The following is a 25,016-nucleotide window of genomic DNA, read 5'->3' as shown; positions in this document are numbered from 1 at the left end:
TCCCAGATGGTCAAATTAATTCGGAGCCCCTCACTACGGCGTGCGGTATGGTATTGTGGTAATGTGGTATTGGCACGTCAAACTTCAGCATTTAACTTGATTTCTCTTTAATTTGCACAATCGAAAGAGCGTCCCAAAATGTTTCCGGCAGCTCTTATGAATTATCGTTCGCAATAAATTGTGACTGCGAAGTGCAGCAGCGAAAGAGCCGTCATTCTGGGGAGCATATAGTGCAAAATAAAATACAGCCTTCAAACGGAAATCGGCCTTAAGCTTAAGTTTCTCAAACATCGTGCATGTTACCAATTTACCGTTGCCTAAACACGTTGGAAATCCCATTCGAGGAAATTAAATTCTGCACTCTTGATAATGGGTTTGAAATCCCGCCACCATTATTAAATTTCAAACACCCAAAGCAAAATATTCGTAAAGTTTTTTTTCTGTATACAGTAACTAAGTTGACAATGGATGAGTGTTATCGGTTTGGCAATAGTAATTACTGATACTCTATTTGTCGAATGTGTAATGGTTTATTTATTTTTGGTTGCTCCATCACTACAAAACTATTATTCCTAAGTTTAAATTTTGTGCGTTATTGAGTTCATTACCACATTAATTCCCTTAACCTGCAATTGCATATGCAACCCCATTACACACGCGAGTTGTTTTGCAGTAGCAAGCATTTGGGCACTCAAGGCGAATGACTGCCACCGTCGTGAGCATCGGCATCGCCGTGACGTTCCGCATAAAGTTGAAGTGCAATGACATCGCGTACCCGCCGTTGATGCTCAGTGCACATGGTGTTGGGCTACTGAGCACGAGGTCGCGGGATCAAATCCCGGCCGCGGCGGCCGTATTTCGCTGGGGGCGAAATGCGAAAACAACCGTGTACTTAGATTTAGGTGCATATTAAAGAACCCCAGTAGGTAAAAATTTCCAGAGTCCTCCACTACGGCATGCCTCACAATCAGGAAGTGGTTTTAGCACGTTAAAGCCCATAATAAATAATAAGATCGCGGCCGCACACCGTATAGTGTAGGTGCGAGGGCAAGCATGCGAGGGTGAGTCGAGAAGGATGCTGGCTTCCTGCGGCGACGTCTCCCGGCGTGACCATTGGCGGAATGCGGGGAGGGTGCGCGTCAACTTATGGCGCTCACAAGGCAGAGGGGGAAGAGCGGGGAGCGCGCTTCTGCGCTTCTACACACTAAGAAAAAAAAAGAGTATCCCTTACTCTTTTCGAAGAGTCTCGACTCGTCACGTATACGACACACTTTGTGGGGGACACCCGAACTCTCTTTTGGCAGAGAGTCCCGAGACTATCTGGGCTCAATACAAGGTGTTTGCGTGACTCCGCACAGAATAGTCATTCATACTCTGTTGCAGTAGACGCCCATACCCTCTCAAAAGGTTCACAAGAGTAGTGCTGAGGGAGTCCGTCAACAATTCTAGATGAGTCAGACGACTCAAGATAAAGTATGACATGAACACTGCAAGAATGGTTCAGGTAACTATTCTAGATGATTCTGATGACTCCAGCAGTGTGTGTCAAGTTACCCTTAGTGCGTGGTGCAGGACTCTTGCGAATAAAGTAAGATAACTAATCCATATAAGTCGTTTCACTCTTGGATGGCAGTATCGATCCGCTTTTCAATATGTGTCAACAACTCTTGCTATAAGCACACACGACTACGGCTACTTCTCAAGAAGACTACTGTGAAAAGACAACATAGGATAACAAAGAATCCACAGTAAACTTGCCAAAAAGCACATGGCAGGTTAGCAAGAAAAAGCTAATATTTCATCAATCTTTGTTATTGTCTTCTGGAACATTGAAATGTATCAGTCAGCACAGAATCTCTATGAAAGCAAGACAGTTCTCATTGCTATTAAACTGGAATCAATAGCCAGCAAAGCAAAACAGTCTTAAATAAATATCCAATGTGTAGCCTGCAGCTGCATATGCATGATACTGCAGTGCCACTCAAAACCATAATGAGAATCCAAAATATTATGTAAGTCATGTAGAAGTTCAATTCACCACCGCACAAGTCTCTTATATTAGGTCAAAAGATTTATTTAAGTTTAACCTATTTCCCTGTTCTAAAAGACTTAACTTACGACCTAACATTCTACGCAAAAAAGTTACACATAACAAATAAGAAAGGCTGCACTTATGTAAAAAGAAGACCCATATAATAAAGTGCAATAGAAACAATATTCCAACTCAGATTACATTATCTATGCACTATACTATGCTCGCTGAAAACAACTGGTTGGCAATTGATAATCCAATCTAACAGTAAAAACAGCTGTCTTACCTTATAGTATTCTTGCTGGCACTTTTTCCCACATAATTTGTGCATGTTAGCGTGAGATGAAAATTGATCTGAGGAACACCACATTAAAAAGATGTGCATCAATTTTATTCTGTCATACAACATGCAACAGTGTATAAAAACTTCATAACTGAGAAAATTACAAAAATAAATACAGCAACACTTATACTGATCTTTATTTATTTTGGGAAACATACTTTTGCGAGACTAAGTATAATAGCTTACACAGACAATTTCACAGGTAGAAATAACCGCTAATTCAAAACTTTCCATATGCAAACACGTTGACAAAATAAGTAGCACATGTAGCTGTATTTTGTTACGGCAAAGATAGCGCATGAATGATGAGGACAAGGGAGGAAGTAGAACACATAAACAAACCATACCTAGCTGCATGCACGCAGCTGTAACAATACACATAGTGCACAAAGATCCAAAGGAAACAAAGAGTAAGATGTGAGGAAGGCTTCTTTTACTCATTACAAGTCATCCTGTAAGAGCACATTATGCACTGGCTGCAATCTATGCTCAGCCCATACATGAATGAGTTACACTAGGTGCCACATTTACAAATAACTCATACAATGTTCTTGTGATTTCCCTTATTCTAATCTTTAACTTAGCAAGCATGACTGAGTTACGTAAAGCCTCCCTACGCCTTGGCACATATACAGAAAGAAGTGTTTCTATAAACACTGGAGGTCACGGACGGATGACTGACACATACCTCTTTTATTTCTTTTGTCTTTGTCATTATGATTATCTACCACAGTAGTCTTTTGTAGAGTGAAATACATCCAGATATTACACTGTGGGCAACCAAGTGTGAATACCTGTTCTCGATTTCTACCTTTCTCTGGTGTCCCGCTAAGGCAACAATGGCGCAAAGGATTGTCTTCCCAATGTATGCGTTCCTATACAACAGGAGCAGATGATAAGCCACATCAATGGTGCGTGAAATAAAACATCTGTGCTTATCTTTCCACTGCCACTCCAATCTGGAGTGATTTTTTTTGCTTTGTGTACACTAGCACAGATGCTACGTAGTCCCCTTGGTGCCCAAACCAACTCTCACACCACAGCAGGATGTCGTTTTTTTTTTATTCTGAGCAAAAATCCGTTTATGAGGGACAAGTGCGAACTTATATTTTTGCTTCGTATCTTAATTATGTTGTTGACCTTTAACTTTAGCCACTTTACTACTTTTCTGCAGGTGCAGAAAGGTCATTGCACCAATGCTAGGTTTTGAAAAGACCAGAGCAGGGTAGAAAGCAAGAACATATATTTATAATTTTGGTGCCCACTCTGCATTGCATGGATATGTTTAAATGAACGATAAAACTACTTGGTAGGTAAACATATGAAAGATAAGAGAATTAAGCTCGAAGCCTACCATATGCAGTAACTGGGAATTTCATGTGTAAATGAACTTTTGTGATTCCCACTGATGAAGAAACAGTTTTGACAATATGTGCCAAGGCCACTAAGTCACTCATGCTCACATAAGAAACAAAGTAAAAAAAGGAAGATTACAAGAAGTTCGACCTTGCAACCTAAAGTGAGACACCTTGCATGACTGATTTATGTATTTACTGAGCATAACTTACATCTGGCGCATAATCTGCTTGTACAAGATGACGAACAATGAGTTCTGTAAGCCTTGTGGGACAATTCTGTGTGGAAGAGAAATCTATTTGATCGTTACTTTTTGGGTATGTGTATCTCAGAACTGGTGCTAGTCTGAGTTCTTACAAAGTAGACGTTATTGAGTACTGTAATTCTAATGCCTGCCACTGCTATAAATTTCTGTTAGTGAAAATTGTCGCACTGTCATGAAGCAGTTATGTTCAGTAATTAGTGGCAGTCACCGCTGAAACACTCAGTACAATACACAAAATAAATATATGGAGTCAAAATTTAAATGTCAACAAAGTTATAATCAAGTCTACATTTCACAGAACTTTTTTTCTGTTAGTGTGCCAATACCAATTGCACATTCACAAACATTTTAGTATTGCACTCCTGGCAAATGCAGCAAAATTTACAGTCTTTAACAGAAGCCCTTGGGAAGACAGCCCACAGTCCCTTCGACAAGTTTAAACTTTTCGTCGCTATGTTGTAGGTCACTGTAGCAAGGGGAACATCTTGCTGATTTAATATTACTCGATATATTTGTATTATTTGTACTAGAGGTTTGAAAAGAGAGCCAATTGTAGAGTTCTTCATGCAGATTTCATATATTCCATTAGTTTTTATTTAGCTGCTTCTTGAGTTATGTCCTACACAACGGCAAAATACATAGTGATATTTGCGGGCACTTTCTTGTGTAATAAATTTTCATAAAAAGCCGTGTGCTGCAGCTAACTCAGCTCCCTGTAGACTGCAAAGTGCCAATATCTATTCAAACAACATGTAAAGTTACTACAAGTATGCAAGATTAGTAGGCAGGCAGAGAGGCCTGCCTACTAATCTTGCGTACTTCTCAGGCTATTGTGAAAAAAAAATATTCAATATACTTCAAAAACTTTTTCTCACACCACCAAGAGAATAACCTTATGCACTTATAATTGTCCTATACTAACGAAATTTGGCATACATACTCTTCAAGATATGCAGAATGCTGATATGTAATTGAAATTGCAATCTGTAAAATTATTTATTGTGGCATAATATTTTTGTGCGTAGTTCCAGTAATTGTACAAGCCGTTTGGATAGGTATCACCACTTTGCAGTATACAAATAGCTAAATAAGATACAGCATGAAGCTATTTCTGAAAATCTTATACACAGGAAAGTGCCCACAAAAATATTTTGCCACTGTGTAGGACATAGCTGAAAAACAGCAGCTACGTAAAAATCAATGACAATTCAAATCTGATAAAACACTTTATGAATGACAGCATATTCAAATATCTAGTACAAGTATATAAAAACATTATTTCGAGGAGTATTTCCCCTTAATAAGTGGGTGTAAGTGTATTCTACCAAAGTGTTAGAAAATGCCTTCAGGCATACCATGGGGAGCTTTTTAAATAGCACACGCACGCATCTGCCTAAAAAGCCCCACGCCCTGCTTGCATTCATTAGTCATTTTTGCATTCTGTTGTATGTCACCATTTGCATCCCTTAACATTGAGTGCGCAAAATCAAAAACAGACTATTACCGTATTTACTCCCATAATGATCACACTCGCGTAATGATCGCACCCCTAAATTTTGTCATCACAATTCGTTTTTTTATTTCCCGTGCAATGATTGCACCCCGAACTTGCCGCAGCGATATGTCATGTGCCAAGTCTAGCTAATAATGATCAAGCTTGCCATCTGTCGACTGCTATGCGAACAACACTTCAAGACAAACCAAGCAGTCTGCACACCCCAAACATTCCTAAGCAGATGCCCCATTTCATTCCTTTCATCACTTTCCGTACTTCTATGACAAAAAAAGCAACAACCAAACTTGCCTTTATGATGTGTAGGCTTTATAATGGTTGTGGTCAACAAAAACAACAAAAAAGGCGTCTTTCGATTCTTCTCGTCTGCACTCCTGGGCACGCAAGAAATTGCGAGCGGCAATGATAGCAGCCACGTTTACACTGATACGTTAGAAGTGTACCCTATTCATTCGCCAACGTTTATAACGCAGCTAAGATATTCGTCCACCCTTAGCGGAAAAGTGCCATATTAGGATAGTGGTGAAGACAAATGCCGCAGTTCCCGCAGCGTGCCCGCCATGTGTTCCTATGTCACTGGCAGCTAAGCGCGCCCATCTGTTTCTGTCCCCTCAAAGTGGACATGGCTATGTTATTGCCGCAAACTTGGCGATATTATTCATCACTGATACGGAAGAAACTGTTTGTATGCGCGTAATGTACTCACGAGAAGAAAAAAAATTCAATTCAATTCACTTTATTTTCAACACCACAATGTTGAGGACCGCGAACAAAAAGCCTTTTATGGCTTGACAAGGTCCGCAGCCCCTTTTAACAAGCAGTGACAGCGCATAGGGTTAGCTATTACATATTAAGCAAGAATTACCTATGTCCCAATAACACGAGTGTCAGGCATAATGCATATGTATGATATATACATACATACGTTCATAATCACGTATACATACATACATACGTATACATACATAATCACGTTCGGCGCGTTCAGCTTGCTCTGCCGGTCACCATTTTTTTTTTGGTGTCCCGTACTACATACAGCAGCAGCTGCCTCTTTGTTGACCTGTTGTCATCCCGTAGCAAATGCCAGATGATATATTTTTTTTCTTTTTGCGGGAAATTTAACCAGCGTAATGATCGCACCCCTGAATATGAGTCAATTTTTTTTAGAATAAAGTGCGATCATTATGCGAGTAAATAGAGTAACACACTGAATGTATAGCCTGTTAAGGGGTTGTATACAAATGGGGGCACCCACCTCTAGCGCGATAATAGGCAAATATTTGTTCTCACAATAATGAAACCAGTCATAAAATATATCCTCACAAATTCGGAAATGAATGCCCAAAGAACCTTGCTGATTGTCACAATAGTTTCCTAAACAAGATCTTTTGATGTTTAAAATTTCTAGTAAATGGGCTCTGACCTAGAATACTCAGTGTAGGAGACTAACCCAGACATAGGAGCCAATACTTAAATCTGGAATAAAGTCATTCATCCCACGGCCGCGTCACTGCTGTGTCATCAGAAGCGTGCATCCATGGACATATAGTCTGCAAAATAATTTTTACATGATCTGTACTGTTACTCTTGCACTTATAAATTAGGAAATGCATTTTCTATTTAAAGCACTGCTGTAAACCTTTGTGTTTGAGAAATGCAAGACTCAAAAGTGCAACACAATCAATGTGTGCATGAAACCTACGATGCCTTTGACATTCGTCAGTGTGGCAAATAGCACTGAGAAATGCCAAGGGCATCATAGCTTGCTTGGTAGAAACCATGTATGCGAATATATTAATGGTATCATTGCAGCAAAAGCAAGTCACATTATTATCAGACTTATGAGGGAAACTTGTGTTTCTCTAGTTTAATATTTTCTTTGTTGTGCCCCTATATTCTTGACTTTTCCAAAAATAACGACTGTTTGAAATAAGTACTCTATGTTGCTCTTAATTTTTTCCTGCACCAGAGCTCACGTTAGGTAACATTTCTTGAACACTTCGCAGTGCTGTACATTATCAAAAGGAAGAAAAAAATGCCGTAAGTTTGCATTTTAGCCTTCTGTATAACAAGAAGTATGAACCTATCAATTACATACACAAGTACGAAAGAACTACGAAAAACTGGGCATAAAGACAGACATACATTATAATAGCAGGAATTGATGGCGAGAATTCTAATAGAAAGGAACCATTAAAAACTAGGCACTAAAAACACATATTAATTTTAATAGAACAAGTATTTGCTAAGAATTTGAAGAGACAAATAGAATGCCTCTTCAAATCACTATACCCCAACATTGGATAGGTTACAGCTGAGGTGCAGCTATGAAATAGGTGGAACATGTAGAGCGGTCACCAAAGGTTGCACGCTGGTTGCACAGCAGGTTGCCTTGATCTCCGGACTCACTCGACAATCATGCGTTGAGCCTGGTTACACGTCCTTTGCAGGAGGCCTGGCCAGAGTGTGTGGCATGGCTCGGGTAAAATTTCGAGGCAACCTGAAAAACAGAGATCCTTATCTGTAAGCACCAAAACATTCTTCACCATAGGGCAAATCTGAAGTTTACCATCGGCAGATAGCAGATAATGAAAACAGACACAAGCCACCAGACTTGAGGTACACAAATGTGCCAGAGTGTAAATGAATGTGAAGAGCTGCTTATAGGATGGAGTGTTTCATTTTGTCTTTTGTAGATCAATAATAGTATCTTAACATAAGGTCAAGTGTACTTGGCCCTCCATTAAAAAATTTAAATTATGGGGTTTTACGTGCCAAACTCACTTTCTCATTATGAGGCACGCTTAGTGGAGGACTTTGGAAAGTTCGACCAACTGGGGTTCGGTAATGTGCACCTAAATCCGAGTACACGTACGGGTGTTTTCGCATTTTGTGCTGCATGCAAAGACTGGTTTCAGGAAGATAAATTATGCAGCAGTGCACAGCGATGAGGATGAACTAGCAAACAAAGTCAGTGTTGGTGTAAGTTTATCGGCATATTACTATTGAGGCAGTCCTAGTAAATTTATGCCCAATACCATGTATGAGAGTACACTGTATTGTTTTTAAATTTCTAAAGCTTTATCAAAGCAGTTTTGTGTTAAGGAAGAAAAAAATTGCACAAGTGGTCTCCTACTAGTTTCAAAATTTGCATCGCATTTCGTCTAATCCACATAGCCTCTTGGCGGCTAAGGCAAAATGCATGGACTTGAGCATTCCTGCACCTATAGCAGGGAGTCTAAACTGCTTCGAAGTTACTTCTTTCATTGCTTAGTGGCTACAAGCCACTTCATTCAAAAAGCTGCCACGTAATTACATGTATTTACCTTAATCTTTTTGTCGCCTTCCAGCCTGCTTGACAACATCACTAATGGTGCCAACTCCCTAGTGGACGTAGGCAGGACACGGTGGTGGCAGGACGCAGTGGCAGGAGCCGCCAAAGGCTTCGAACTCCCTAGTTAACGTAGTCAGGACACGGTGGTGGTAGGATGCAAGGGCGGGAGCCACCATAGTGTACCTGCAGCAAATTAGCACAAATGCTCTTAGTCCTACCATGTCACAATTTGCAAGAAAAATTCAGCTGTCTTTGTTACATGTATATCAATACAAATAAATGTAAACAGTTCGGTCCTACAACACAACTAACTAGAACGTCGACAAAGAAGGAATGGTACTTATGTTTGTAAAAATCCAAGCAATGAAAAAAAAAGAATGTGCATCTGATTTGTGCATGGAAGCTCAGTGGAAACCTGAGCTCATACCATCAAGTGATCTGCTGGTCAACTGCAAGCCTCTTAAAATGTAATTGTATATTTTTTACACGCACTATGTTAAGCTGCATTAAAACAAGTTCAACATCTCTAAATATAAGTAAATCACGAAGCAATTCAATTAATGAATTCCAGTGGCCGTTATTGCAACAAAGTGCAAGCTATGAATAAGCTCGCCAAACTGGGTAGTGACGACAATGTAGTTATCTACATCTTGTTTTTCTGGCTTTCGCTGTAGCAATAAAATACACAAGAAATTTTACATTCCTGACATATAACCCTGCTAATTTTTATTCCATAATGCATAATACTTCAGCAAGAGCAATAACGCTGTCTTTTAATCGTAAATTGTGATAGAACAAGAAATTTTACTCGAGCCAATGTTTGGCAAGAAAACTTATCTCCTTCTCTCTGTCGAAACAATGGCTCTAGCGATGCTCCTTGTTCTACGGCTCTTCATCAATTCAAGTCTCTGTCTTTCTGTGTACCTCTGTACTTTCAATGAAACTGTAATAACGGAGAAGTAGTATATGTAGCTGATGAATAAGTTGGGCTTGTTGGTAGATAATGAAAGAGTAACGGCCCAACATAGAGATACGGGCAAAGGCGGCTTATGTGTGTCGTCTCCTCCAGCCATGCCTCTCCTTTGGACAATTACTATATCTCGATGTAAAAGTATTACCCTTTGCACAATAATGCTGAAATGAATAAAGGCGGGGAAAGTGGACACAAAAATTACAACAAATAGCATCATATGCTAATGAGATATGCGAAAGTGCCTGCTACGATCTGTCTCACTCATAACGGGCTGGATAAGATGGCGTCTTCTTCTGGATGTTGCCATTTCTTGAATACCTAAAATGAAGTACATTTCAAAATTACAAAAATACACAGAGCAACAGCAGTAGCAGAGGAGATAACGCAATGTTTAGTAATAGAACGTATACTAATCTCTAACACACCGCAGACGAAATTTCCTTTGATAAATTAGTAGAAAAATGCACCACACTTCATTTCATTCAATGCTGTGAGCGTTTCTTGGTACAAGAAAAAAAGGTATTTCTGCATGAAAACAGTAAAATAATCATAGCCTTCTACTTTTAAAAAATAAGCTGCAGCGACTAAGCCAACTACAGCTGTATATACTTAAAATTGTTATATGCCCATTACAATAGCCAAGACTGGATACACTTGGGGTCATATGCAGCTCACCGGGAGGTACAACTTTGCAATGAACTCATTCCTTCTTGCCAAATATCTGCACTAACATAAGACTACAAATAAAAAGAGCCTCTTTTTCATAAAATACCGGACTCAAAATAGAAAATCCAGTAGGAATACCGCAAATTCTCTACATAACACAGCGAGGTCTTGTGCGCCTGGTAGGATTTACTATAAAAAGGTTGCAGCAAACTCATGCTTTTAAATATCTACAACCCTGAAAATAAAGATTACATAAAAAATAATAACATTATACATCGGCTTATACTGTGAGCTAATGTGTTTCCGACTTGCACCCAAATGCACATTTATTTTGTTCTGTTTCAGCATTGTGTCTGTTCGCTCGTGCATGAACCCGCCTTACCGCTACGAAAATATCTGTGCTGCCACATCGCCTGACACTGCCATACAGCTTGGTAGCGTTTTTATTATTCGCGGTAATATACCTAAAGCGCTAGCAAATCTTCAGAATGCACAAGCTGTCGTTTCGACGACCTGTCTTCGCCAGCGCAAGTCACATCGGTGCTAGTATTGTATTGACACTTCAAGTTACGCAGTACTTCGCATTCTACGGATTTTTTGATGCGACAGGCCACTCGTCATTGGAGTCGTCAAGAACGGTGTTTATCTATGGCAGTACAGCTTTGCTATAATTTCAGATGCTCTCCTGAGGCTTCCGTCTGCCAGTAGTATTTTCGCATACATACGTGCACGCATGCCTATGAAACGTCTGTGAACCGCCAAGAGAAACGTGGCGCAAAATGTAGTCGTACCGGAAGGACTGAGTACGCGCCGTTTGTAAACTCGGAACAAAAGCGGATATCCTCACCTGAGAGGTTAAGAGCAATATGGCACAGGTCACTCTCCGCTGGTAGTCTTTCGTATGCATCTGGTCGTCTCTGCGTTGCGATCTCGCATATCACAATGAAAGATTCATTGCAAACCGCAACACTTCAGGTGCTTGGGAGGGTCCAGCAAGTTGCACTTGCTCGATGTCTGCAAAGACGAAATCGGCGATACGCCGCAGCTGGCGGCAGTCCTCCTCGTCGCAATCACACAAAACGGACAGAGGTTCCCACCGTAACTTGCCGCAACGCCTGGTTGCAATCGCCCCTAACGCAGCGCTTTCAGAACGCTTCATAGAATAAAGAACCACCACTCAACGACAACGTACTCGCGCCTGATGCAGCACAACTGCAAAATGGCGTCATGCTATTGACGGCTTCGGCTTTGGATCATTTGTATCCGCACAACGGAGCAAAACAGTTGCGCGAGTTTCGGTTTTCTTTCCTCGCGTTGAAACAAAAACTGTTTTGCTCATTGATCACTTTACGTCACGTAAGTAATGTTCACGAATGAAACAGCCGTGCATTTAACACGCGTCTTGAAATACCCGCTACGTTCACTTCACAGAAGCAAAATTTGCTCATCGTAGTGTGGTTACATTTGAAATATTTATCGTTGGGCTGTCGGAGCGTGCTCGATGTGGGAAGGCGCGGCGTAATTGTGCTTAATTTGCTTAGCTATAACGGTGCGGCTGCCCTTGATCTCTGCCGAGTGCAGTTTGCTCTGATGTAAGGTATAACTACAAAGCCGCCGACGTTACTGAATAATCTAGTGCACCTGAAGCTGCGAAAACTCCGGCATTTCCTCCACAATTTCTTGCGACTGCGTTGCGCTGTCGCCAAATGCGAGCGTAGTGTTTGACGGAGATTTAGCCACACATTTTCCAGAAATATCGTTCACCGCTGTGTCACGACGTGGAGAAGCAGCGTTGTTGGTCCTTAGTACAATTTTCTGTTTATTGCGAATTTGGCGATAGTAGTTATATGGACACAACCGTCGAAATATATCTGTCGGTGTTACCGTGAGCTTAGGTGCAATGTCAAGTGCGATAAGATCCCATCCCGCGCCGTTGGCTGTGCGCGTTAAAGGATGTGTTCGAGGCTGAGCCGGGCTGGGTGGGCACCCCAAGTCAAGTATCTATAGGAGGTCACGTGATAAAACGCGCACGAGCCGGAAGAGGCTGGCGCTAGTTTAGCGCGCTTCTCCTCCTCTAGCCGTTGCTCTAGCCCGGTCTTGCGCCACCCTCGCTCTATTTTGCAGATAATTTCCGATGGATGCAAAGCTGGGGGAGGGGGGGGGGGGCACTCAGATAGCGCAATTTTTCGGAGACGCTCTGAAGGAAGAGGCAGCAGAAGCGTTCGGTCCACTCTGTTCGCGCCTTTAATCACGTCAACGCTGTGACAGCGAGTGTTCGCCGTCATTGAGTGAGATCTGTTGATGTTTGCACGTGCGCGCGTGACCCAGCGCTTGCTAAATTAAGGAGTGAGCGAATGTTTACTGTAGTTTATTTAGCCGATGAAACTACGAACCTTGGTTCGCGCAATAGTTCATGGAATAGTTCGTGCAGTGGTTCATGCAGCATTGGGGTGAAACTGCTGTATTTTTGTTTTTGTGTTTCTAGGGGGTTTCAAAGCAGTGTTGCGTACGCTAATATTTGTTTCTGGTCGTGGAACGCAACGCACTGCGGTAGCCCAGTGGCTTTGGTGTTGCGCTGCTGAGCTCGAGGTGACGGGTCCAATCACAACCGCGGAAGACGCATTCGAACGGGTTCAGACTGCGAAAACGCGCGTGTACCGTGCATTCCGTACACGTTAAATAGCCTGAGCTGCTGAAAATAAACATGCAGCTTTCCATTGCCGTTCGCCTCACAACAAGATCTTGATTTTGGAACTGAAATGTTCAAAATTTAATTTAAGTCGACGAATTACGCTTGCAATCGACACTGTTGAGTGCGCCTACTTAACTTGTTATCTCGTTGCTGTGCTCTTTTTAGTAGCCAATAATTATTTTTAGATTTACTTATGGTCAGAATCCACTGTGGCAAATCCTGGTCTTCCTTAGCTTAGGAAACCAGCTATCGCTTAAGCGTGTGATGTATTAACAAACATGTTCAAGGAAAATCAATATATACAGTTCGAAGTAATTGCAGAACATGACAAGGATGAAAAAATGATACACTGCATTACAACCAGGACAGGAACCCGAGGGCCTGCCTAAAACAGAAGACGTTATCTGGTATTCATTCTCTTGCATTATAATCTTTCTCTTGCCAGACTCATCTCGAATATCAGAGGAGTGGTGATCTTCTACCACGACTCTTCGCGTGCTATTGAGAGTCAAACGACCCATGCGCAAATGTTGACTCTCCCATTGGGACTCTACTCGCGTAAAAGTGGGTCTTCGGAAGAAAAAAGAGAGTCAAGTTGCCGTGACTCACTTTTTACTCTCTTTTTTGCTAGAGTGTATGCTGGCCGCGGCTGCGCATTGTGCGGCAGTGCGCTGGGTTTCTGCGGTGGGTTCAAAGACTAGTGGACTAGTACCATAAGCCAGCTGGTCAACTAAGATCATCGAGTGAGATGTTATGTTGGCGCGTGGGGATGTGACACAGTGCTCATAGCGAAAGAAATATAGCAAAAGGGCCACTCGGGCGAAAAGTGGCAACAGGAAATACGTCACGCTACAGTATCAACGCCGTCTGTTTGTAGCCGCGAGCATCAAAAAAAAAAAGGATGTGAAATGAGATCAACAGAAATTGTTTTATTTTTTTATTCTTTCCTATCTGCGTATAAATTACATTGAACTTTACGGCTTACTTCCGTTGCCTACCGACAGGCGAATCGGCGAATGACGGGCCAAGTGCATGTGTCATTCGTCAGACACACCGCCGAAGCGAGAGAGACCACCCGCGCATCTAAGCTTTGGCCTGTTGGTTCACCCATCTGCCTGTTTTTCTATTTTGGGTTTAACTTCGTTTGGGAGGCTCTAGGCAAATTCTTGCATACCTTCTGATCTTCGACATGGCCCCACGGTACTATTGGACTACGGCAAGGTGAGAAATTTTGTTCGATAGTCTGCGACGCATTTCAAGCAATTAGGCTTACGGCACGGCACCTAGGCTGGACTTGTTACGCAGTTAACGAAAAACAGCGCGGCCATCGTGCCGCAGGGAAATTATATTGATGAATCGTATTGGGAGATTTTCGCGACGCTTTCTATGAGCCTCAATACTATTTTAACCTATTTTGGAAGTTTTGGGGCACGCCAGTCACACAGGGTGCTGTGACGCAGTTTCGCGCGTACTGAATCTTACTGCGACAAGTTTTGGCGCTTTCTCTGACCACCAACGTTATTGTAACAGATTTCAATACTTTTTGGGATGCTTTTGAAGTGCACTGGGCGCGCCCTGCACTGTGACGCGGTTGGAGAAAATCAGCATGGCCGTGGTGCGCAGTTAAGTTTCGCGCTTTGATGCACCGACCAGGCAAGTTCATGGCGCTTTGTCTGACGTCCAACATTGTTGAAAATTATTTACCCTACTTTATTTGCTACTTATGAGGCACGCTCGCCGCGCTTGTTATGAAGCAGCGAGAAGCATCTTGGCCGTGGGGAGAAATTTAGTTTGGCGCGTGCTTAATCTTACAGCGACAAGTTTCTGATAATTTTATGGCCCCACAACAATTTAAGCCGTATTTCGGTATTCACGCTAGTCGAAAACGCGACGAGCAATTGTCAAGAGTGATAACACGGGAGTGTGTTACCGGCACCGGCAGAACGCGCAAAAGATGACTCCAAGTAAATGAAACGCCAGGAACCAGTAACTTGAAAATTCCCTCTTTTGAGCTGCACCCACGCATGTCTTGAGTGCGAGTAGAAGGAATTCCGGGAGCGTCCTGCATGGTCTGGTTGAGAGCCTATGTTGTGGCCACTGCTGTGTATTCGTAGCTTACTATCCCGTCGTTTGTAGCCAAGTTCTGGAAACACGCAGTAGCCCGCTTATTCGTGCTATTAAAGTGCAGGAAGTAAGGACTGGGAAGAGGGGAATGCTTGGAAGTACAATGTTCTTGTGGCATGTGCGGTATTTGGGATTCATCTGGTATTTTCTACGCCGTGTGTGCAAAAGCCAACTGTTTTTTCTGTAATGCCGCCCATTCACCACTTTCCCACGCTTCGCCTCTACACGCATTATTCTTACAAGTTGATACCAAAATAACACTTGCTTCTTAAATTTTTTCAGCTGATGTGGTCCGGTGGAGCTTCGTACGGGACGTACTGCTGCTTACCTGGTGAGACAACGTTGGATGAATGCATAAAAAGCCCGCAACGAGCATTTTTATAGAATAAAATAAACATTACCTCATTTCACAAGAAATCTTGAGTCTTTGAGAAATTGCACGTGGCCCATATTCGATGAAGGCTTGTAAAGATCGTTCGCGATTAGTTTTAGTTAATAATAAAACAATTTATCACGAGCACCGCTTGCGCTTGCGCTGTAGAAGCAAAAAAAATAAAATAGAAACCTCAGCTGGCGTGACGCGTACCAGCTAGTATTCGAAACGCGCGCGCACAAAACCGACACCGGAAGTGTGGTTCAGCTATTACCGCCGACGACTTGGTGTGCTGCAGTCAGTTGGGCCGCTGGGCTCTATGGGAGTGTCTGCTCTTGTTGTATTCCTTTCACTATGCAGTGCTCCTTAATTTACTAAGTGAATGTTCACACCACCTTTACAAAAGCTAATACAGCTTCTAACCTTAATGAGCATGGCTGTCTAACAATTCACTATCGCAGTCAATGCTTCACCTGCAGCCGAAACAGGTGCGTTTTCCTTGTCCAGCCCCAATGTGTATATCAATGTCAAATAAACACGTTATTTTCTTGGCTGCATAAACTACTGTCCAGATAGTAAACTTCCGTTAGCACATCCATTTTGCTGAATTGCTACATTCTCTGAAAAAAGCTGTGCCACAGCTGAAACGTCCAGGAAGTAACATTTCATTTGAAGATGTGCCACAAGCACTTCACGCTGTCGTCGAGAACATACCTAATAAGGAAATGGCAATGGTTACGCGCCGACGTAATCGCCAAAATGAACAAATGACGAATACAGAATGACTAATATTCTCACTTCAAAACCTGATTTAAACACACATGCCCTGATGGTGTCATTATGTACATATATATATATATATATATATATATATATAGCATGAGAAGCCTGCCGACAAAGACGCGCAGGACAACACAGGGGAAATTATTCTGCTCACTAATTCAAAACAGAAATAAGTAATTGAGATGGAACTAGACGAAAAAAATCTACTTGCCAAAGGCGCGGAGCGATCCTACTTCTTCGCATAACGCGTGCGATGCTCTATCCAATTGAGTAACCACGGCGCGGCTTCCTCAACATTTTTCACGGCTATTTGTTTTACCACTACAACTAACCTTGGGAGTGTTAGCCAGCGCCACCACTCACAAGCCATGGTGGGAGATGCAGGACATCCTTTCTGTCGCAGGCGTCATGAGTACGTGATCATTTTCGGTAAACGCAACCGGTCAATTAACCCACACATGCTACCTGAAGGCATCAATATTGCCGGATTAATAACCCTTCTTGTGTAATGAACGAGAACAGAGCAGGTTAACCAGGGCCCCGAGCCGACAATATCTTTACTAATATGGATGAGATACTTCAAGTGGCTGAGGGGTTCTATAGAGATTTATACGGTACCAGCGGCGCCAACGACGATAATGGGAGAGAGAATAGTCTGGACGAATTTGAAATCTCACCAGTAATGCCGGAAGAAGTAAGGTAAGCCTTGGGAGCTATGCAAAGAGGGAAGGCAGCTGGGGAGGATCAGGTAACACCAGAGTTGTTGAAGGATGGTGGACAGATTGTTCTAGAAAAACTGGCCACCCTGTATACGCAATGCCTCATGATTCCGAGCGTACCGGAATCTTGGAAGCACGCTAACATAATCCTAATCCATAAGAAAGGGGACGCCAATGAATTGGAAAGTTATAAACCGATCAGCTTACTGTCCGTTATCTACAAAGTATTTACTACGGTAATCGCAAATGAAAAAGAAAAAATAACAGCACCTTAAGAATCCACGGATCACACGCGAATCATCCATGCTAAACGGCGCGCAAATCGGCTTCGTAAGGCAAACAAAAATAACACAAAACCAGCTACACCCATGAAGCTAAAGTGTGCAGTTAGGCATTTCAAGCAGAAACTAAAAGGTTCGAAAAATACTACTACAGCGTCACTCTTGCTAGCTTCCTAAAAAATAACCCACGAAGGTTCTGGAAATATCTGCGTAGTACCGAGCAGACAACAACCAAACTAACTGAAGAAGAAAAAAGAGCACAACGGCAAATAAATATAATGATTTCTTCAAGGTGGAAGCTTTTAACAGCTTTATACCACACCGCTCCCAATTTGCTATGTTTGACCATATGCCATCTGATGTCGTTCCTGTCACATCTGGAGTACCACAAGTCACGGTACTCGGGCCGCTGTTATTTCTGATCTTTATTAACGACATAACCAATAATATAGCGTGCAAAATCAAACTCTTCGCGGATGATTGCGTGATATATAAAGAAATTACCACCCACAAGGACCATCTCGATCTTTCTGATTCCCTTAACACGCTAGCCGAGTGGTGCTCCCAGTGGCAAATGTCTATTAAGGTCCATAAATCAATGGCAATGACATTAACAAGAATAAATCAACCCTCTCATTTCACCTATATATCGTTAATGGCACGCCTCTTTCGCAGGTTGAGCAACAGAAATATTTAGGAATAACGCTGACATCAAACGTCAAATGGGAAACACACATACCTATTATTACAACTACTGCACTGCGAAAGCTATTTTATCTAAAAAGACGCCTAATGACCGCTCCAACGAACATTAAGCTTCTAGCCTACAGAACATTTGTGAGAATTCTTTTAAAATAAGCTAACACAATTTGGTTTCCTTACACAGCAACTACCATAGCTAAATTTGAAGCCGTACAAAGAAAAGACGCAAGGTTCATTCATAGCAAATATTGTTCTACTGACTCACCTTCACGTCTCTTAGCTTCCTCAGGCCTCAAAACATTATCGACGAGAGTAAAAGAAGGTCGACTAAAATTCCCGTTTCAAATTTTGCGCCCTCAGTATAAGATCGATATCACCCAGTACATTTCATATTCGCGATCTAGAATAACACGGCATCAACACAAGCATAAGCTATCCGAGTATTCCTTTTCTAATGACGCATTCAGGTACTCATCCTTTCCTCCCGTAATTAGATAATGGTATGAACTTAACTCGTTATTAACAGCAACAAACAATTTATCCATGTTTGTTTCACAACTGGAGCTCATCACAAAAGATTATTAACGACTTCGAATGTTTGTTGCCTATTCTCTTTATGTTACACTGATAGTACCAAGAAAAAAAGTTCTATACACTTTTTTATCCTCAAATATTTGACGTTTTTGTTTTGCCTACGATGTGCCGCGGTTGTTCTTCATTTTATTCTGCGTTGTTTAGGCTTCTATTGTATACGTTATTTTTTGCATTTTGTTGAATATCATTGCCTTTTCATTCTTTGTGTAGCCCGCATGTGTATTTATGTACGGAAAAGAATGTGTTCATGCCTATCTGCTAGGCTCTCGGCTAAGATCGACAGTATTGTAAAATAAATAAATAAATAAGATAGAATCAGGAACACCTTAGGCTTCTCTCAACCAAAGGACTAGGCAGGATTCCGTAAAGACTAATCAACGATAGATCATAGTCACACTATCAATCAGGTGATAGAGAAATGCGCGGAATATTACCAATCCTTATATACAGCTTTTATTGATTACAAGAAAGCGTTTGATTCAGCCGAAACCTCAGCAGTCATGGAGGCATTACTGAATCGGGGTGTAGACGAGCCGTAGGTAGAAATACTGAAAGATATCTATAGCGGCTCCACAGCCACCGCAGTCCTCCATAAAAACGCACCAAAATCCCAATAATGAAAGCCGTTAGGCAGGGAGATACTAACTCTCCAATGTTATTCACAGCGTGTTTACAGGAGGTATTCAGATACTTGGATTGGGAAGAATTGGGAATAAGAGTTAATGGAGAATACCTTAGTAACTTGCAATTCGCTGATGATATTGCCTTGCTTAGTAACTCAGGGGAGCCATTGCAATGCATGCTCACTGACATGGAGAGGCGAATCAGAAGGGTAGGTCTAAAAATTAATCTGCAGAAAACTAAAGTAATGTTTAACAGTCTCGGAAGAGAACAGTAGTATACTGTAGGTAGTGAGGCACTGGAATAGGTAAGGGAATACATGTACTTAGGGCAGGTAGTGACCGCGGATCCGCATCATGAGACTGAAATAATCAGAAGAATAAGAATAGGCTGCGGTGCGTTTGGCAGGCGTTCTCAGATCATGAACAGCAGGTTGCCACTATCCTTCCAGAGAAAAGGTATAACAGCTGTGCCTTACCAGTACTTGCGTACGGGACAGAGACCTGGAGGCTTTCGAAAAGGGTTCTACTTAAATTGAGGACGACGCAATGAGCTATGGAAAGAAGAATGATGGGTGTAACGTTAAGGAATAAGAAAAAAACAGATTGGGCGAGCGAACAAACGCGAGTTAATGACATCTTAGTTGAAATCAAGAAAAAGAAATGGGCATGGGCAGGACATGTAATGAGGAGGGATGATAACCGATGGTCATTAAGGGTTACGGACCGGATTCCAAAGGAAGGGAAGTGTAGCAGGGGGCCGCAGGAAGTTAGGTGGGTAGTTGAGATTAAGAAGTTTGTAGGGACAGCAAGGCCATAATTAGTTCTTGACCTGGGTAGTTGGAGAAGTATGGGAGAGGCTTTTGCTCTGCACTGGGCGGAAGCAGGCTGATGCTTCTTATGATGAAATAAATGGAGATGAACTTGTGTAAAAATAACTATATATGTACACATGTGTGTGTATATGTAAAGCATACAAGACAGAAGGTCTCGCGCCAGACCCGTAGGTATAACGTTCAAAAAAGAAAAAAGAGACGAATGTTATGGGATGTGGCTTTACTGACGTTTCGGCCAGACGGCCGGCCTTCGTCGGAGCGAATCCCCGAAGATGGCAGTTCCTGCGGCCGAAACGTCAGTATAACCATACACCATAACGTCCATCTCTTTTTTTTTGTCACTGTCATATATATATATATATATACATACATATATATGACGGTGAAGAAGGCTGCAAAACGGTGAGTGATGAAAGTAACGTTTTAGTGGATGAACTTGCGCCCGTAAAGACAGGCTACACTCGATGAACACCGATAGCGGCGAACACGCGCCCTGATCGTCGAAAATCTGCGCTGCCTTTCAAGCGCGTTGGCTTTTATACACGAGTCATCGAACATTCTAAAGTATTCGTTAGTACCCGCTTGTCTTCCAGAATGTTGTGCACAATTCGCGTCGAAAATGCCATCAGATCACACAAACTTTCTTGAAAACAGAACCATCAATAATATTCGAGAAACTTCCAAGACACGCGGGTGCGTCCCGCGCTGAGCGATAACATTTGTTAGAGGGTGAAAAGCGCTATCCCAAAAAAGACAAACAAGTCCACGTCTGGGGGGCGTTTCCAGCGCTCGTTCCGCACGGACGTATTTTTCCGTAGCTCCGGATTTTCGCCCCGTTTGCTGGTTTCTTTTCCCCGCTACTGGAACTCTGTTGTTTATGGACCGCTTTGGCGGTTCGTAATTACTACTGGCGCCTATCTACAAGGTAGGTCGTCATCTACACCCTCCTGCTGCGCCGTCGAACTCGAGTTCTTGTGCGGCTTCGCGAGTGCGAGTGCCCCCGCGGCACTCGCCGCGCCGGCGCGGAGCATCCAAGCTGCTGTCCGCCGCGTCGAGGGAGCGGAACATTACCGATGCAACTGCCATCCAAGCCAGGGACGTCTCCTCCGTGGGGACAAGTGCAACGGGTGAAGGCGGCACCTGAGCATGGATACCACCAACATGGAGCAGAACAGCCCTGCTGTCGTGGCGCACACCTCAGCCAAGAGGACGAAGGAAGCTACTGGCCTCCCATCGGATGAAAATGTAGCTCCAGCAGCCCCGAAAAGACCTCGCTCATCACAAGGCCTGCCTGCACGACCGACACGCACGTCTCCGGAGTCGCCAACGACATCGTGGTACAAAGTGGTTATCAAGCCTCGTGCTAGATATGACATGTCCACTCTGCACAATCGTATCATTCAAGCGGCCCTGGACGCCTGCCTCGAGACTTCCCGATTTCAAGGTTTTGCTCTACACAAACCCACTAATACGGTCTCAGTATGGGTGTCTGCTATGGCACTAGTTTATAAACTCGAAGAACTGCAACAAATACAAGTCTCAGAAGAGTGTGTCCTTCCAGTCCAGGCGTACCTCGCCAGTGGTACAGATTTAAGACGCTACGTGGTTAATGGCGTTGACCTTGACGAAGAACCCGAGAGGCTCCTGCAGGAACTATCGTGTCCCACACACAAGGTCGTGGCTGCTCGCTACCTAGGCAGCGGTCGTACGTGCCTAATCACGCTTCAAGGTCCTAATTCCCCACCTGAGCGTATCCTGTATTACGGCTGCGTACGGCGCCCGCGTCCGTTCAAGCCTTCCGTTGTGTACTGCTACTCTTGCTTTAGACAGGGACACGTGAAATCATCCTGCCCCTACCCACCTAAGGACGACACCATGGAGCCTGAACCGTCGGCATCGTTTAGATGCGGCCTATGCCAAACAAACGATCATGACATCACTTCCACGACGTGTCCTACGAAGTTGAAGGCCACTAAGAAGGCTCGGCAACGCCATTCTCGACAGCCAGCAAGGACCCCTCGAGATTCATCAATGAAACAAGTCCCTGTGTACAACCGTTACGCCGTTCTGGCCTCTCTGGAAGAGGATGCTAGCCAGGTGACAGAAGCATGTAGAGAGACAAGTGATGCTGCCACTCGTACCTATAGCACAGCTGTTAGGTCGTCCACTTCACGGCCGCAACGGGCATCTCAATCGATAGAAGACACGCCGCTTCCTTTGGCAGACGAAGAGTTCGAGATCGACGCTCGCCTCGCCAACCTTGAAAGGGAGATCCAACGTCTCAAGGACCGCCGTACAGTGCTCCGGCGTCGTCATGACGGAGCGCGGCCGTCGCATTCGCCGTCGTCGTCTAGTCCTGCTCATATGGCTAACCCGGCATCTGTGTCGAAGCCTCTTTCACCCCAAGAACTCCTACGCTTCGTTGCGCAACAGCTCCAGCATCTCACCTCGGTTCTACTGGCCAATCTTAATCTATGATGGCTGCTACGTCTTCAAGAGTGCCAGAAGGCATCTTACAGTGGAACTGTCGCGGCATCGCGGGTAAGGTCGGAGAGCTGCGTCAGCGTCTCAGATATGGGAAGCTGCGTGCTTGGGCTCTACTACTTCAGGAATCCAACGGCCTGCCACCCATTCCAGGATTTGTGGCATACTCATCGCCTTCAATGTTGGATCGTAGGAGTGCTACGCCCGATGTCCCTCCAGGAAAGGTTGCAGCGTATGTAAGATGCACTCTTCATCAGACTCGTGTTGATCTTTCACGGTGGTGTACTCTATGGCAAGAAGTCGTGGCCGTATTGGTTCGTCTCCAACGCACGGACGTTATCATCGTTTCATACTATGCCCGGCCTTACAGCGGTCGTGCGGCTCGGTTGTGTCTCGGCTGGCTGGCGCACCTGCGACAGAAACATCCTGGTTGCCCCATTATGGTCGCAGGAGATTTTAACGCGCCCCACACCACATGGGGATACGCTATTTCCAGTGCGCGTGGTACATGTGTGCTGGACACATTTACGGACGCCCAATTCACTCTCCTTAATAATGTGTCAGTGCCTACTCGTCGGCGAGACCACCCTTGCGCACCGCCACACTCACCGGACTTATCTTGGTGGCTAGGAAGGACGACCATCTCGTGGTCATGTGAACCCGACTGCTGGGGTAGCGACCATCATCCGATTCACCTTGGCTTATCTTCGGGCGGAACAAGCCGCCTCCGCCGCCTATGTCGAGTGGTGGACTGGGATCGATACAGGGTGGTATCAGAAAGCAATGTATCCAACTTCATGGTGGACCCGTCCCATTGTCTTAAGGCGGCATTGGTTGAGGCGACACGTACGTCGTGGGTTGATGAATCCCGAACCGCTCCTGATTTGCAACTTCTGCGTCTCTGGGCGTCGCGCCGCCAAGCAGAACTTGCATCAGAACGTGACCCTGCATCAAATACCCTTCGCTTAGAGGCCCAACGCCTTACTGCAGTAGCTCGGCGCCATGAACACCGCTTAGAACGTGGCCGCTGGATGGACTGGTGCTCTTCTCTCGGACCTTCGTCGTCCAATGCCTCCATTTGGCGCACCTTCCGAGTAATGGAACGTGGTCGGCGCCCTCCAGAGCCCGCAGCCTGCGCCCTGTTAGCATCGGGCCAGACACCAGCAGTATTCGCAGAAACTGTCGCCCACACCTTTTTTCCGGCTTTGGACATAGCACCGCCTCCCTTCGTTGTTCAAAACTGCCTTCCTGCGGACGCAGGCACGCCACCTACGCTCTCTGACATCGAGGGTATACAAGCTCCTTTCACTATGGCGGAATTTTTAGTGGCAATCGACCTGTCGAAGCCATGCAAGGCACCAGGACCGGATGGCATACCGTATGAACTTTATAAAAACACGGAAGGCAAGGTTCTCGAAGTGCTGTTGGGGGCCATAAACGAAGCTTGGGCTACAGGAGTCATTCCCAATTCTTGGCGGCATGCAGAAATGGTCCCTATTCCCAAACCCGGAAAACCCCAAGATAATATCGCTCATATGCGCCCAATAGCACTAACCTCAACGTTAGGCAAGCTGATGGAGCGTATGCTCGCGACACGTATTACATGGTGGCTCGAGCGGTACTCATGGTATCATCCTGGCCAAATCGGGTTCCGTGCTCATCTAGGCGCAGAGGATGGCCTTGCGTACCTATCTTATATGGTTCTCATCGGAGGCCGCTCCCGAAGAATTCGCACGATTCTGGCAATGGATATTCGTAAAGCATACGACCATGTGAGTCACGAAGCAATTGTCGGAATTCTCCATTGGCTTCACTTCCCTAGCCGTGTCTGCACATTCGTCGAAGCCTTCCTGTGCGCTCGCACCTTCTCCATTCGCCTGGCTGGCCAAGCAGTAGGTCAGTTCGTCGCACATCGGGGTGTCCCACAAGGATCTGTGCTCGCACCAGTCCTTTTTAATATTGCTCTCCTTCCACTAGCCTGGAAGCTAGCCACGATACATAACGCACAGTACATAATGTACGCAGATGACATCGCTGTCTGGTCAGTTGATCCTGAAATCTGCCACCAAGAACAAGCGCTTCAAGAGGCCCTGAACATGACGCACAACTGGTGTGCTCAGATAGGCCTTGACATTTCCAAGGACAAGACGACGTACATGTCAGTAGCGAACAAGTATGGGCGCCGTCTACTGGCACTCCGGCCTCTTCAGTTAATTCTGAATCAGCAACCATTACACGAGGCTGCAACTCTCCGTGTACTCGGCCTTGAAATGGATTCCTCCGGATCTGCGGGACCATGGGTCAAGAATGCAAAGCAACAGGCCGC

General features: G+C 44.1%; 1 protein-coding gene across 4 annotated transcripts in view; it reads right to left on the bottom strand.

Annotated features, from left to right (window-relative positions):
* Positions 1 to 25,016, bottom strand: part of LOC135921169 (protein 5NUC-like) — a 266,996-nt gene that overhangs the window by 217,640 nt on the left and 24,340 nt on the right. Inside the window, exon 1 of one of the 4 annotated variants that reach the window (XM_065455479.2) lies at positions 18,422 to 18,628. The exons of the other annotated variants lie outside the window; for them this stretch is intronic. The gene's annotated coding sequence lies outside the window, so the exon portion shown is untranslated. Of the gene's footprint in view, positions 1 to 18,421; positions 18,629 to 25,016 lie in introns of those variants that run through there. 4 annotated transcript variants of the gene reach the window in all.

Source organism: Dermacentor albipictus, chromosome 8 (genome assembly GCF_038994185.2).
Source record: "Dermacentor albipictus isolate Rhodes 1998 colony chromosome 8, USDA_Dalb.pri_finalv2, whole genome shotgun sequence".
NCBI classification, from domain to species: Eukaryota; Metazoa; Arthropoda; class Arachnida; order Ixodida; family Ixodidae; genus Dermacentor; species Dermacentor albipictus.
The sequence above is the reverse complement of the archived record's forward strand: the minus strand, read 5'-3'. Positions and strand labels throughout refer to the sequence as shown.